Below are 16,958 nucleotides of genomic sequence, written 5' to 3'. Positions count from 1 at the left end.
GCGAAGTAAAATCTGTGCTCCTGACCTCTCTACTCTCAATCTCTCGCACCCCAAAACTACAATCCCGGTTCCCATGCCCCTGCTGAATTAGTTTAAACCCCCCCAAAGAGTACTAACAAATCTCCCCCCCCCCCGGATATTGGTGCCCCTTAAATTCAGATGTAGACCATCCTGTCTATAGAGGTCCCACCTTCCCCAGAAAGAGCCCCAGTTATCCAGAAATCTGAATCCCTCCCGCCTGCACCATCCCTGTAGCCACGTGTTTAATTGCTCTCTCTCCCTATTCCTCGTCTCACTATCACGTGGCACGGGCAACAACCCAGAGATAACAACTCTGTTTGTTCTCGCTCTGAGCTTCCATCCGAGCTCCCGAAAGGCCTGCCTGACATCCTTGTCCCCTTTCCTACCTATGTCGTTAGTGCCAATGAGGACTACGACTTGGGGCTGCTCCCCCTCCCCCTTAAGGACCCGAAAAACACGATCCGAGACATCAATTACCCCTGCACCTGGGAGGCAACATACCAAACGTGAGTCTCTCTCGCTCCCACAAAATCTCCTATCTGTGCCCCTGACTATTGAGTCCCCAATTACTAATGCTCTGCTCCTCTCCCCCTTCCCTTATGAGCAACAGGGACAGATACCGTGCTAGAGTCCCGCACCCCATGGCTTACCCCTGGTAAGTCGTCCCCCCCACAAGTATCCAAAACGGTATACTTGTTACTCAGGGGAACGACCGCAGGGGGTCCCTGCACTGTTTGCTTCTTCCCAGTCCCTCTTACAGTTACCCATCTATCCTTGGGGTGAACGTCTGTTGTTCCTCCCGAATAACCCGCTATTGTGGTTCTCCTCTCTTGCCCGCTCGGCTTCCCTTCCAATGAACTCCTGTCAAATATTAAGTACCATTTGTTCTTTTTCTGCTAATCCGATTCAAACGAGCTTGAAAAAATATTGTTTCACTACACTTCCTTAAGTATAAAATAATAGCATGATTCAGTTTGCATAAATTCGCCATTACTCTTCTGATGGTGTGTAAAGATTATTCACTGAGAAGTCAGTTCAATCTGTTGAGGGAGGGAAACAGAACCTTTGCTCGACATATAGAGATGTTACCTCAGATTTTCCTTTCATCCTGTTCAGCGAAACGGACAGAAATCCAAATGTTAAACAATTAAAGGAATGTATACCATGTAGAAAATGTGTGCTGATTGTTCTGCAAGTAATTCGCGATAGGCTGTGGCTCCGCCACCGAGATTAGAGAGAGCAGCATATTAAAGGTTCTCAAGCTGCCAAGTAACACGGAAGAGAAAAACATAAACATTTGTCATATTCGCAGATAAATCGAGAAAAGTTACATTACGCTTTTACCATCGTAGTTGAGTAAAGCTACAATTTGCCTGATTATGTAAAATTGATTTTACTGTAGCCATTCCCGCGAGTTTGCACCCTCATTTGTCATCTGCTGTGTCAAGACGAGAACGAGACCAAGCAGAACATATTTGGTTTGTGGAGCATACTGGTCGACAATGCTCTGCACTCAGCTTGGGCGATCAATCAGTGGAACGTGCAGTTTAATGTAATCACCCAAACTGCCAACTATGTGATGGCCGCAGGTAGATTGCTAAGTATGCTGACGACAGTGCTGAAATTAAGTATTTGGCAAGTAACCACTTTTACATGCCTCCTCCTACAACACATAATTCACAGGATAGTGTTGGCAAAATGTTTCCTGCATTGAAAGCTATGTTCCAAATTTGACACAAGCATGAAAAACTCAAGAATTCGTGTAGATTGTATCATCAATGTCGGGGTAGCAGTTTGGAAAAACATGCCATGTTGAACAGATTACTGTTGGCAATCTATGGAGCAGATGCTATAGAGTGGAGGAAAGATTGATATCGGTTATCAGAAATAATTTATTAAGTTTTAATTGCTTTCCAAAGGCGATTGGTAAATAAGGAACTTTTTAATGAAGGACAGATTGACATTCCAAGTGGGACAGGGTCGAAAGAGATTTTTTCTTATTTTTCTGTATTTCACACTGAATTTGTTTCACAGAACATATAAATATAGAACAATGGATCCGTTTCAGGCGATCGTTGTTTTCTAACCTGCTCGACTACGCAATATTGTCATTGCTGATCCTCTACCTCAGCTCAAGAACGAACTCTCTCTATTCCAATATCGTCTTGAAATATAAATCATTTCTTGTGAAAGATATTCAGTAATTTGGCCAGCAACGACGTCTGTATGTACGAATTCCATGGGTCCGCGACAATCAATGTAAAGAAACATATCCTTGTCCCTCTGGCAAATTGTTCTCCCTAATCTTGACACTGGCAACTTTTTCTAGAGTCCCCAAGTAGACAAGACAAGGCTCTTGAGGCTGCCCATCCATGTCACAATTTTAGACGTTGCAATTCAATCCGTTTTGGATATTCCATATTCCAAGGCATGTGGACCTAGTTAACCCAATCGCTTCGCAAACTACAATACTGCTATTCCAGGATATAATAACTTTACTCCCATTATGGGAAATATTCATAGACTTATCGAAACCATCCAGTGGAGAATGAGACCATTCAGCTCAGCGATTATGGACAGAACCTATGAAAGTGCGCCCTAACAAGGCCCGAAGTCGACACTATCCCCTTAATCCCACCTCGGGCCAATGCAGATCAGCCAAACCTACCAAACAGCACATCTTTGGACTATTGGTGACAGCGGACGGACACGGAGGAACCCACGCAGACACGTGGAGTAAGTATAAAGTTCACTCAGGGAGTCACTCGAGGTCGAAATCGAACTCGGGATCCTGGCTCTGTGAGGCAGCAGCGTTATTGCGGGAATATATAAAGAATATATTTGAGTGGCACGGTAGCACATGTGGATAGCACTGTGGCTTCACAGGGCAAGTGTCCATGGTTCGATTCCACGCTTGATCACTGTCTGTGCGGCGTCTGCAAGTTCTCCCCATTTCTGCGTGTGTTTCCTCCGGGTGATCCTGGTTCCTCCCACAGTCACAATGACGTGCTGGTTAGGTGGATTGGTCATGCTGAATTGTCCTTACTGTCCAAAAAGTAAGGTTAGGAGGGGTTATTGAGTTACGGGGATAGGGTAGAAGTGAGTGCCCAAGTGGTTGGTGCAGACTCGATGGTCTGAATGGCCTCTTTCGGCGCTGTATGTTCTATCATCGATGAATACAACACTGCACAGGTGTGTCAGCGTGAACTCCCTCTCTAGTTCTAGGGAAAAATCATTAATCATTAAGGTGGAGAGTGAAGTATTTGATTCGGAGACAAGGTGCTGAATATTAACACAGGGAACTATGGGGACTTGAGGCGTCAGTTGGCCTTAATAGATTGGCGAGTGTTATTTAAAGGAATGACAGACGATATACAGTGACAAACATTCAACGAACGCATGGAGGAATTACATAAACTTCTTTCCTGCTTGGCACAAAAGCAAATGGGGTAAGAGGCCAAATCCATGGCTTACAATGGAAATTAGAAATAGTATCCGATACTAGGGTGAAACATACTGATGGGCCATGGAAAATAATAGGTCTGTGGATTAGGAGCATTTTAGAATTCAGCAAAGAAGGACGAAGGGATTGATTAAGAAGGGGAAAGGAAGCAACACGAAAGGAAGCTTGCATGGGATTTAAAGACTGGCAATAAGATTTTCCACAGATATGTGGACAGAGATTGGTAAAGCGAAATGTAGGCCCACTACAGACATAAACAGGGGAATGCATAATAGGAGACAGAAAAATGTATGAGCAATTGAATACATAATTTGGTTCTGTCTTCACAAATGAGGGCACAAATCAGTTCCCAGAAATGTTGGAGAATGAAAGATTTAGTGAGAGAAAAAAACTGAGGGAGACCAACTTTAGCAGTGAAATAGTGCTGGGAAAACCGTTGGGATTGAAGGCGGATAAATCCCCAGGGCCTGAGAATGTGCTACCTAGAGTGCTGAAGGAGGTGGCTCTGGAAATATTCGAAGTATTGGTGGTGATCTTCTCGGATTCTATTAACTCTGGAACTGTCCCCGGAGATTGGACGGTAGGTCACGTCACTCCGATATTCAAAAAGGAAGGTCGAGAGAAAGCAGCCAATTATAGACCAGTAAGCCTCACATCGGTAGTGGGGAAAATGCTTGAATCCATTATCAAGGACATTATAGCGGAACATGTAGAAAGTATTGGCAGGTTCAGTCGGAGTCAGCATGGATTTATGAAGGGAAAATCATGCTTGACAAATCAATTGGAATTATTTTCAGACATAACCAATAGAGTCGACAAGGGGGAGCCAGTCGATGTCATATTTTTGGACTTTCAGAAGATGTTTGACAAAGTCCCGCATAAGAGATTATTGTGCAAAATTAAAGTGCATGGGATTGGGGAAATGAATTGAGGTGAATCGAAAACAGGTTGGCAGAGAGGAAACAAAGAATCGTGTTAATGGGACTTTTTCAAATTGGCAGTCAGTAACCAGTGGGACACCACAGACATTGGTGCTGGGACCCACGCTATTCAAAATATATATTAATGATTTGGATGAAGGAACAAATGTAACATCTCAAAGATTGTCGATGATACCAAATTAGGTCAGAGGGTGAATTGTGACGTGAATGAAGGGATCCTCCATTAAGGTCTGGACAGATTGGGCGTGTGCACAAACCAATGGCAGATGCTTCATAATTTGGATAACTGTGCAGTTATTCATTTTGGACGCAAAAACAGGAAGGCAGATTGCTACCAGAATGGTTGTCAATTGGGAGTGGGGAGTGTGCAATTGGACCTGGGTGTCCTTGTGCACCATTCGCTGAAGGCAAGAATAAAGGAGCGGCAGGCGGTAAAGAAAGCTAACGATCCGATAGCCTTCATTGCAAGATGTTTCGAGTGTAAAAACAGGGGTGTGTTGCTGCAATTGTACAGGGCCTTCGTGAGGCCACACTTGGAGTATTGTGCCCAGTTTTGGTATCCAACTCTGAGGAAGGATGTTCTTGCTCTCGCGGGAGTGCAGCGAATGTTTGCAGGGATGGCGGGACTGTCGTATGGGGAGGGATTGATGAGTTTGGGATTTTTCTTCTAGATAGCTGTTTCTGTGGGTTTGGAAGGTGTTATGCTCCAGTGCGTTGCCATGATTGCGCCAGTGAAACAAAGAACGGCTAATACAAAACCGACTATCCAGGGCGACTCCTCACTCAGACGCACCGACGTCGCAGTGTCAAAGAACAAATTAAAAATAAGAAAGAGAAGTACAGCACATCAACAGGCCCTTCGGCTCTCCAAGCTTGCGACGATCTAAACTAAAAGATTCTCCACTTCAGTGGTTCTTATCCCTCTATTCCCTTCCTGTTCATGTATTTGGCAAGATGTCCCTTAAATGTCACTTTCGTCCCTGCCTCCACCACCCCCTCCGGCAGCGGTTGCCACTCACCCACTACCCGCTGTATAAAAAAACATGCCTCGTAGATCGCCTCTGAACCTTGCCCCTCGCACCTTAAAGCTACGCCGCATAGTAATTGAGCCATCAACGCTCTGAAAACGTATCTGACTATCCATCTCGGTCCTTGTCCCTCATAACTTTGTCGGCCTCTATCGGGTCGCCCCTCAACCTCTTTCTTTTCAGTGAGAACAAAGCAAGTTTATTCAACCTCTCCTCATTGCAAATGCCCTCCAAACCACGTAGAATCCTGGAAATTCTCTTCTGCTCCGTCTCCAAAGCCTAAAGTGGTGTAGTTGTACTGGCATCTACTCTTTGGATTTCATACACATTAACAGACAGAATTCGATCCTCCAGCGTTAAGATATCACTGTGTTCTAAGGGCTGTAGATACGTGGTCGACCTGCCAAGGTATATATTCTTCGTCCCCTTTTCAGACTGCAATTAATGTTTTATTTTGTGGCTTGTTTGGCGATCTGAAAGACACGGCGACATTCTTCTTGTCTTCCTGTTCGTCAATAATTGTGTTGGTGACAAAAATTGCTCAATTCTAATGATCTATAACGGAGCAATGCTATATCTGGATCATTCTGACTGTCCATCGAGTTTTAAGTAACTGTTTTATAATTTGCACACCTTTCGTTGCTTTCCCTTTGACTGTCGATGTCAAAGTCTGGATATGCTATGCTTGACGTCATGTGAAATCGCAAATTCCCTCCATTCTTGACAACTAAAACATGGACCATTATCACTCATGACCATCTGCAGAATACCATCACAAACAAATATAGCTTTAGTATGGTTTATAACACACCTGGCTAACGAGCTGGATATCTGTTCCTCTTAAGGAAATTGGAAAAGTATACTCCCACCAGGAAATGCTCATGGCCTTCGAGATAAACACGTTTAATCCTACTCTCGGCGCAGGAACTGTCAGTATGTCGCCCATTTGAATTTGTTATTTTATTCGTCTATTTGGGGATTTTTTACATGTTGCGTATTCCGCGACCATCCTTTGATATCTAAGTTGATCCCTGGCTAATATATCCCGTCTCTTGCTCTCCTTTACACTTTTACATACCAAGGGGGCCTTCCATATTTTTTCGTAATCTGTCGGCTCGCAGATACGATGGTATTATTATTCATTGTTGCCTTGGTAGAAATCAATTGCCGACACTTAGTTCTGCTCTGAAGCTGTGGTACTTTGCACAAGACGATTTTGCCATCCCGCATTGATATTCTTTACTACAATCTGCATAATAGCACTCTTTTTGTTTCTGCCACTATTAGTTACAATTTTTCATCAGATACCGTCAGTGTCTCCGTTGTCTGAATAACATTCACTTGCATACAATCCTCAATATAATTGTCTTCTCACACAGCTATAGCTCTTGGTTGCGCATGTGCAACTACAATGTTGCGTGCCTACAGAGTAAAGTAGATCAAAATCAGTTTGCTGGACCTTCATCAACCCGTACCAGCCTCCCCGGACAGGCGCCGGAATGTGGCGACTAGGGGCTTTTCACAGTAACTTCATTGAAGCCTACTCGTGCAATAAGCGATTTTCATTTTCATCATCATTCTCTGAATGCGTGATGACATCTCATTTTGGTTCCTTTACACGTTGGCTACCAATGGTCTGTGATCCGCTTCTACCAAAAATGTTGGTAGGCTGCACACATAGTAATGAAACATTACCAAGCGATTAATTAGCCCAAGACATTCCTCTTCAATTTGAGTTTATCGACAGTCAGGTTCGGTCATGGACCAAGACGCATTGGCAACAGGATTCCAATCATCTCCATCTTGGTGCTGTAACAAAATTGCATCTATCCTATCCTTTGATGCATCAGTCGAGATTTAAATTTTCTTGGTTGGGTCAAAGAATGCTTCAACTGGAGCTGTTGTGAAATCTGCCTTCAGAATAAGCCATTGTTTCTCATGCGGATATGTACGTTCAAAAGTATTAATCTGCTTGATAACTTTTCTCAGGCACATTGTTTTGGCTGACAAATTCGGGATCAATTTGCCTGTAAAGTTAATCGTTCACAATTTCCTAAACAATCCTTTTTTGTCTAACGGGCGCGGCATATGCTTTGTTGTCTGCATGCACATTTAATCAGGTTGCACGCATTAAGTAGACAACGTTTCCCAGAGGAACGCGGTTTCTTCACCGCCAAATTGACACTTTGTTTTGTTCCATCAAAGCCAATTCTTCTTATCACTCCGTAGTACTTTGATGAGTCGGTGGTTGAGTGTTTTCTTCGGATAACACCATAGTATTATATCGTCAAAAAGCAAAGGGGCGCATTGAGTACATTCTATAATGTTCTCCATTGTCATGTGAAAGATTTCCCTTGCGGCTATCAGCCCACTAAGCATTCGAAGAAAGTAAAAGTGCCAAAATGGTGTGCAGAAAGTACAATACTTTGTACTCTCTTCATCCAATTTGAGTTGCTGAAAACCCTGCGTTGCGTCTAGTCTGTTGAAGCACGTCGCAACCTGATATTTTGTTCGGCATTTTTTCACGTTATGGAATTGAATTGTGTAATGGTTTAATTTGGCATTAAAGTCTTTTGTATCTATGCATATTCTTAAATATTTATTGCGTTAGTTAACACACATCATTAAATTTATTCAATCTACCGGTTCGTTGATTGTCATAATGATCCCCAGATTTTTACTCTATAAAGTTTAGCTTCCAACCGATCCCTTCATGGTGCTGGTGACAATCTGAATCGTTTGCTGCCAGTCTGGGCTCAATAAAATTTGAGACGGATTTGAAGGTGTCAATTATTGTTTATTTTAACCAGCTAGCTGAGTGGCTCACTCTATTGGGAGAGCACAATATCACATGTCTCCTGCCTCTTCAACAGCCAGAGTGCCGGTCAACGAAAAACATCTAATTTCATATACATTCAAGTTGCATCGAGTTTCACATACATAACCATCAAAGAAGGCAACGGTACAAATGCAAAGCTCCCATAGGCGTTCCCCACATTCCTTAACCTGGCCTGAGATCCCTTTTCCCAGTATCCATGGCAACAAAGAAATGGTCCCAGTGGCTGCCCATCCCCCTCTTCCTGCCTTGAATCCCAGTTGATGTTTAAAAGTCCACTAAACTAACTCCTTATTCTACTGCACTAAAATGTTACTCCTAACTTAACCAAACTACCCATTATGCCTTTCTGTTCATTTCCTCACTGGTACTCTAGTCGGAGCTTGTTTTAGTGGTTGTGCAATCTCCTTTATTCGATTTCGGCATTCAAATGGCAAGATACAAACACCTTGTAAAATCTCTGGAAATGCTTGTTCTACTGTGCGCAATAAAAGCATAGTCAGCCATAATATAGTCTCTTGACGAAGTGAAGTCATCAATAAGCTTCCACGCCGAGTAATGATTCACAGTTTGACTGCAATTGAAAATTTCACTTGATGGATTCTATCTTTGACCTGATCTTCAACTCACACACACCTAAATAATTAATGCTTTGACAATTTTCACCTTTTCAAATGCTAGTCTGTTCAAAATATTGTGCTTCAATATCTTTGATACTAATGAGATTCTCTTCTGCTCCTGTGTCAAGTAGGACATTTAGAAACGTTTGATTAAATAGTAAAGAAACTGTCCAGCTATCTTTATTTACAGTGCATATCGCATTATTACGACTTCTTATGTTCGTCGAGTATATTTCATTTTGCCTGGCTACATTGGACCTTTGTTCATTAGTAATGAAAGCAATGAAGAATATATCGTCCAAATTAATTTCATCTGCAGTGTTTATAGATTTTTATGAGTTTACGCTTCTTTCGAATAACACTGCTTGGAAAGTGAGTTGCAATGTCCTTTGCAGTTCGCACATTTTTTCCAAAAGGCGGTACATTGCCTCTGAAAGTGCTCATTTTCATACTGCTTGCACAATATGCTGGCGCCTGGCGATCTCGTAAATGGCCACCGCTGTTGAAAAACATATTTTGATTTAGGTGTGTTACGACATCTACGGTGTTGGCTTTTTTCCAGAATTACGCAATTCAAACTCTCATGTTTAACGTGTTGTTTTACTCTGCCGCTAACACACTGGCATAGCGATGCTTTATTGCGCCTTTCAGCCAGAGCTAATTTGCCTCTCAAACGTCCGTTCATTTCATCTTTTATTTATGCCAAGTACGATTTGTTCCTGATCATTGATGACTTTTAACTTGCAAAATTACAAGTCTGAACATTGAATTTCAGATCAATCAAATGCTGCCAAACGACTCGCCTGTCTACTACGTGCATATTCTGAAAATACACCCTTCAAATGTTATGTTCTTCTTCATGGTACAATGCTCATCTAACTTTTTAACGACGACATCAAAATTCTCAATGTCTACGTCGATCAAATAACAAGATGTTAAAGATTTCGGCCGCATGTCGACCTTCCACAGTGAGCAGCAACGCTATGTGTGCTTATCCGGATGTGGCTGTAAACTTAGAGCCGGTACGGACAAAGTAAACTGCTGCTTAGACGCGTGCCTATTTGCACATGCGTTCCATTTATATGAAGACTTTGTGGTGTTTTCAAGCCATCCATATTTTTCTTCGGTGACCAGTTTGGTGTTGTGATGAGTCCTGCAGAAGCTCTTCATTGATTAATAGAGATTCGTTTTCGTAGTGCCGTTGACTGAGTTCTTCACTTCAGATCTTAAATTCGTAGATCACCACTTCTGGTCCCATGTTACGTTTCAGTACGTTGCACTGATTCAGTCGGTGCACAAAAGATCGACAAGCTAGTGACTTGTTATGGTAAATTAGTTTACAATACCGTGGGCGGAAATCAACACTAATACAGCTAATTAATTGTAACCTCTGAACAACAGGAATACGAGAGCAAATTCAAAACACGGCAACTCCTCACTCTGAATTCCGACGCAGCTGTGTCACGTGGCTGTAGTCCTACTGCCACCTGCTGGTGGTAGATCTAAGATATTAACATGCAGAATTGATTATTCATATCATTACAGAAGGTACCGTGGAGGAATCTTTGTGAGTTGCTGCAGTGCATCTCTCAGAATGTGCACGGCGATGCCCCCGTCGGTCGGTAGAAATATCCAAAGATTTGGATATTTGTGTACCACCATATCTAAGACATTGTGAAAATTCAACATACATCAAAATTCGTTGTTGGACGCAGTGCTTTGCTCTTGCAATGCAGTGCAGAGAAAACACTTCCAGAAATTAGTCTGAATCCGATTTCCTTGTTCCATTATCTAAGTATTAGCATAGTTAATAGAAGTAACATTGTTGTCTCACAGCTGCATGGTCTTGCGTTAAATTCCGGCCTTGGTGATGAATGTGTGAAGTTTGCACTTTTCCTCCGTGTGCTGTGTTTTCCTCCCATCGTCCAAAGATGTGCAGGTTCGTTTGATTGGCCATGAAAATGTGCCCGTCAGTGTCCAAATCGTCATGTTACGTGTGGTTACCGATATAAGGGGATAGGGTGGGTGCCCAACGCTATATACGGTATCCTTCCAGAGTGTCAGTGCAGATTTGATGGACCAAAAGTTCTCCTTCTGTACTATATTGATTCCATGACATGAAAGACATTATATAATGTTGGGATTTTTTTTCAAATGTGCGAACGTATTTCTTTAGCTGTGCACGGATTTGTTGAGAGCACATCTGGATAAGTGTGTCCAGATTGTTTTCATTTTGAAAGGAGTTGTGTAGATTCGGCAGAAGCAGTCCAGAAACGGTTTAGCAGACTAAGAACAGGTATTGGCGAAGTATCTTATTCGGAAAGTTTTGGGAGGTCATCCCTGTCAACAGTATTCTTTACTCACGAAGATGTGATTTTTTTGCGTACCCGTAATTGTAAGAGCAGATTGATGGACTCAGTGTGATGATGATTCTTATACCTTTCCGAACTAGGAGGTTGCTTTTTGAAAATAGTGAGTCCTTCATTCAAGGATAATACGAAACGTTCTTCACTCTCTCTCAGTGGATGTCTGGTACTCTTGCTAAAAAGGCAACGGAAGACCAATCGTTTATTTCCTTTTCTAATGCTGATCTCGGACGATTATTAGCAAGGAGGCGAAAGGTTTTGCGTAGTGGACATGAATCTGGAATACATATCTTTCTGCAACTCAGTAATTACGTTTCTCTTTTGTGATAACATCAGGGATTTGTATTCCATTATACTACTTAAATGTCCAAAAAATAACAAATCGAATGGATGAGGAATGATTCATGGAGCTCTAGGATGTGTTATAGTATGAATACACAATCGGCTCATCAGAATAGTTGATTGCAAATATAAAACAGGTTAAATATGATCGCATTCTTGTAAGTCATTGAATAACATAATGAATTACATCAATGCAGCTCCTTTCAATTTACTAACGTGCTTCACAGCTAAGTCAGCAGACAAATGTGTACATCAAAGGCCGGCACTGTGCACAGCGGTCAGCAGTTCTGACTCACAGCTTCAGGGGCCCACATTCAATTCCAGTCTCGAGACGTGTCTTTGTGCAGCTTGCACTTTCGCATCGTGTATACTTGGTTTTCTCTGGGTGCTCCGTTTAGTCCCACAACCAAATATGTGCAGGTTCGATGGATTGGCCATGCTAAATTACAACTTTGCGTCCACCTGAGGTGCTGTTACTGGGTTACGGGACTGGGGTAGAACTGTTATTTCAAAGGACAGATGCTGACTTGAGGGGTCGAATGGCTTCCTTCTGTACTGCAAATTCCATGGAGCCATTGACATTGGAAACACGAGGGGGAAGCACATTTGGAAAGAAAACGTAGCACATAAAGTGCAATGCCAATAATCGGCATTGGACTCTTGTGAAAAGAATTTCAAAACAAAACCCTACTGATTCATAAAGCCCAAAAGCCAAAACATAAGTACCTAAGCGCTGAACGTCAAACCTCAAAAAAACAATGTCAGCAGACCAAATATTCGGTAGTCATTTTCATTGCTTCCCCAGAATCATCAATAGATTGTACGTGTAATCATTATCTATCATATTGAATACGCATCGATTCTGAGGTGGCTAGTTTAGTCACGGAGTGAAAACGTTAATTCAAACATTTTAAAGTGGAAAGTGATATGGATTGCGCTTTACGACGTACACGTGACCAGGGATTATCTGAAAATATCTGTTGGATTATTTCCATGATTATGCAGTGTCAAACCAGCTCCTTTCTCTGGGGTGTCCTCTTTGGACTTGGTTTCTATTGTGTATGTTGATATATTTGTAATATTAATTGACTTTGACTTTATTTTTTCCAACAGAAAATAAAAGAATAGCTGAAGGTAAGTATAGAGATGACTGTGATCTTTTTGGTGCAGCATTTGCACTGTCGTATATCTTCAATCAGACGGGATTCCACAACTTGAACGAAATGCACTTCCAAGTAACACACCTTGTGCATATGATGACGATTGGATGAATAGCAGGGATGAAGGGCTGTGATTTCCCTGTACTAAGTGAAGTGAAGATTTGATTGAAGATTAAATGAAGAGTATGTACATTTTTCTCTGTGAACTGTTGTTACACAATTAACAATCGGTCAGCTGGCTTGAAAAAAGAATTCGGTTGCTATTTGTAGGAACTAACTCTGTTAAATTATGCTAAGATTAAATCTGTGCGGTCAAAATAGTTTTCAACAAGAGAACATAAACGTAACATATACAATAAACAGATCGAGATGCACGTCTGCCACATAAATTTGAGAATGATGTTTGGAAACTGAACGAATCGCTGGAAATACGGCTCCATAGAAATCCCATCCCAATGATGCAGCAGTACAGCACGTCGCCATTAATCTTACAGGTGAAGCATTCACCAGAAGCTTCAAACAGAAGCATACAGTGGGTGATCTATATCAGACTCCACAGAGGTCCTCATCATCAGAAAGTTCAATATTCAGTTAATTTAATTCACTCCCTCTTGTGCAGATAAACAGTGTTATTGTTGTGTTCAAATCGGAGATGTGTTTCTCAGGCGCTTGGCAAATATCCTTACTATGGGGAAAGGCACGGTCCGAATTAGTAAATGTTCATAAAATAATCAGAAGCAGTCACTTTCCCTGCTACAATTCCAAAACCAAGCAATGTTCATGTGAATTGGCTGAAAATGATTTTATGTTAATAGCACAGCGGGACAGAGCTTTTTCTTTTGACACTCTTCGCTATATTGGACAGTCCCTCAGCGCCGAGGATGGTATGCTTCCTCTCAAGGGACGTGGGTTCTGTGGTGGCTGAAACTCTGATTCTAGATCCACAGACCTTGCCACAGATTTTGTGTGCTGTGCTTGACGAGATGAGTGGATGGGACGCAGAATCTTCTGCATTCTCCTTCTGCCGTTAACGCTTGGCTTCCATGTATTCCATCTCCTACGCTTCTAGTGATTTGTGCATTCATGTATTCATTTTCTCCATTTATGTGCATTTGAAGAGAAGTGGTCCCTACCTCCTGGTGGCGATGTCGATGTAATGTAGGAAAGCGTTCTGAGTGTCCTCATGCCACTTCATCTCCCCTCCTATGTATCGCTTGTCATTGCGGAGCTCGGGCATGCAGGCAAACTGTCCCCACCACACCTTCGCAGCTTGTTAAGTGTGGTCAGCACCGGCATCCAGTAGCGGACATGGAGTCGGAGTTCGCAATGAGGTAGCTCCCGCTTGTGACGAAACGTTTCGACTTTTTCTGCTGTTTGTTTCGGAATTTTATTGGATCAATCGGAGGCGAGTGAGACATTGAGGGAACATCACACACCAGTGGATGGAGCAGTGGACGAGAAGTGGCCGCGCAAGGAGACACAGTCAAGCAGTAAGTAGACACGTGGGCAGCACGTGAAAACATGGCGGAGTTGCAGGATCTTGGGGTGGTGGCACAGTGGTCGACGGTACAGCTGGTTAATTTTTTTCAGGAGTTCTTCGCCAAGCTTAAGAAAGATACGTTGGACCTGTTAAAGGCAGTGATTGATCCGTTGTAACCGAGTCGAGAAACTCACGGTTGGGCAATTCAGCATGTGGAGAAACATGTTTCGAGCAAGATGACCATTTATCCGCTTTGGAGACCGAGCTGGGGCTGATGAAGGACCACCAGGAAATGCTATTGGAGAAGTTCCAGGTCTTGCAGAACAGGTCAAGACGACAGAACCTGAGGCTCGACGGCCTCCCTGATGGCAGCGAGGGTTCGGTCCCGAGAGCATATGTGGCAAGTATGCTGGGAAAGTTGAAGGGAGATGGGCGTTTATGTGGCCCTTGGAAGTGGACAGACCACATAGAGCTCTTGGAAGGATGTCACCAGTAAATGAACCGCAGAGGGCGATGTAGGTGCGAATGCACCATTTCATGGACAAGCAACAGATGTTGCAGTGGTCCAAGCAGGCACGGAGCTGCGTGTGGGAGAACTGTGAATTGCGGTTCAGCCAGGACCTGGGCACGGAACTGGCCAAAAGGCGAGCACGTTTGAGGGCCTGGAACTTGTTTTTGAATTACTGGACGAATTAATGAACTTTATGAAGGACAAAAAGCTAGCAGGGTATTAAGGTCACTGAACCCTTGGAGGGAGGGGGGACCATTAAAGTGGTGGTATAGTCAAAATCCGCTCTGTCTTGTTTTAAATATGCAGTAATCTCTCTCATAATGTTTTATTGTGGCTTTTTGTTCCCATTTTTGCTTTTCCTTGGTTGTTTTTGTCCCTTCCTTTTTTCTTTGGTTTTTGTTGTGATAAGATGTATCAACAGGTGCTTAGACATGCAAAGATATCTCTTTAGGCAGCACGGTGGCGCAGTGGTTAGCACTGCTGTCTCACGGCGCCACGGTCCCAGGTTCGATCCCCGCTCTGGATCACTGCCCGTATGCACTTTGCAAATTCTCCCCTTGTTTGCTTGGATTTCATTCCCACAAGCCAAAGATGTGCAGGTTAGCTGGATTGGCTACGCTAAATTGCCTCTTAATTGGTACAATGAATTGGACACTCACAATTTATTTGCAAAATTATTTCTCTGTTCCATTGGAAGTTTGGTGGAGGGACGTTTTCTCCTGATGGGTTGCTGGGGACTGTGATGCTTTGAATAAGTATGTCCAAACGGGGGTGGTGGGGGAGAACAATGGGTAGATAGGATGTATGTTGCCATGGGAAGGAGCTACCCGTTTAGCTAGGTTAGTTAGCTCACGGAAACGCAGGTAGGCTGTTTACTTGTCACGTCAGAGGGCTAAATAGGACGGTTAAGAGGGCTCACGTGTTCGCGCATTTGACGCGATTGGAAGCGGAAGTGGCAGTGTTACAAAAGACACACTTAAAGGTTATGGACCAGTCCAGATTGAGGAGTGGGTGGGTTGGCCATGTATTTCAATCAGAGCTGGCTCTCAGACCAGGGATTGTCGCGATCCTGATTAACAAACGGGTGGTAATTGAGGCACAGAGAATTGTGTCAGTCGCGGGTGCAGATCCATTATGGTTAGTAGGAAGCTTGAGGTAATTTGGGTGTTAGTCGTGAATGTAGATGCACCAAACTGGGATGGTGCGGAATTTTGAGATGGATGTTAGGTCAGATCCCGGACCTAGAGTCACACAATCTGATCATGCGGGGAGATTTCAATGCAGTCATTGATCCATCATTGAATGGGTCAAAATCTTGCACAGGGAACATGCCAGACGTAGCGACGGCATTAAAGGCGTTTATGGAGCAGAGAGTAAAAGTAGAACCATAGAGTTTCGGACGGCAAAGAGTGAAATAATTCCCTTTTTATTCCCATATCCACAAGGTATACTGCTGGATCGATTTTTAAAATCCTGAACTGGGCTATACTGCCGGGTTGTTAATACCTCGTACTCGGTATTGTTTTGTCAGATCATGTCACACATTGGGTGCATCTACGAACTGGTATGGATAGAGAGTAGCGCCAGTTATGGAGCCAGGATTTGAAACAGGTGAGGGGTGTCTGACGGGTGAACAATTCCACCCAGAACTACTTGGAAATAAATGATCCACGGGAGCTTACTGTGTGGGGAGCTCGAAAGGCAATGGTGAGAGGGGAGTAAATTTCGACACAAGGCAATTGGAAAAAGCTGAAACGGCCAGAAAGGGATAGGTTGGTTGGCGAGATACCCCAGATGGATAGGACATATTCGGAAGCACCGGACGCGTGGCTACTGAAGGAGTGGCGTAGGTTACAGATGGAGTTTCGGCTGTTATCTACAAGGTAGGCGGTGGATCAACTGATGAGGTACTCAAGTGGAGCAGTGTAAGAGTATGGGAAAAAGGTCAGTAGAATGCTCGCACAGCAGCTGCGGAAATGGGAGCCGGCCAGCGACATAGAATGAGACAATTCTTGGGTCACCTGAGGCTCTCGAGGGTGGAGGAAGATGCGGTGGAAGGGCTGAAAGCGCCAATTGGAATTGAGGAAATAATGTAGTGTCCCCAGTCAATGCAGCCTGGCAAGGCCCGGGGCCGGATGGCTACCCGGTGGAGTTCTGCAAGACGTTCACGGAGATATTGAGCACACTGGT

Source organism: Scyliorhinus canicula, chromosome 12, assembly GCF_902713615.1.
Source record: "Scyliorhinus canicula chromosome 12, sScyCan1.1, whole genome shotgun sequence".
In the NCBI taxonomy this organism is placed as follows: domain Eukaryota; kingdom Metazoa; phylum Chordata; class Chondrichthyes; order Carcharhiniformes; family Scyliorhinidae; genus Scyliorhinus; species Scyliorhinus canicula.
This window is presented reverse-complemented; position numbering follows the sequence as displayed.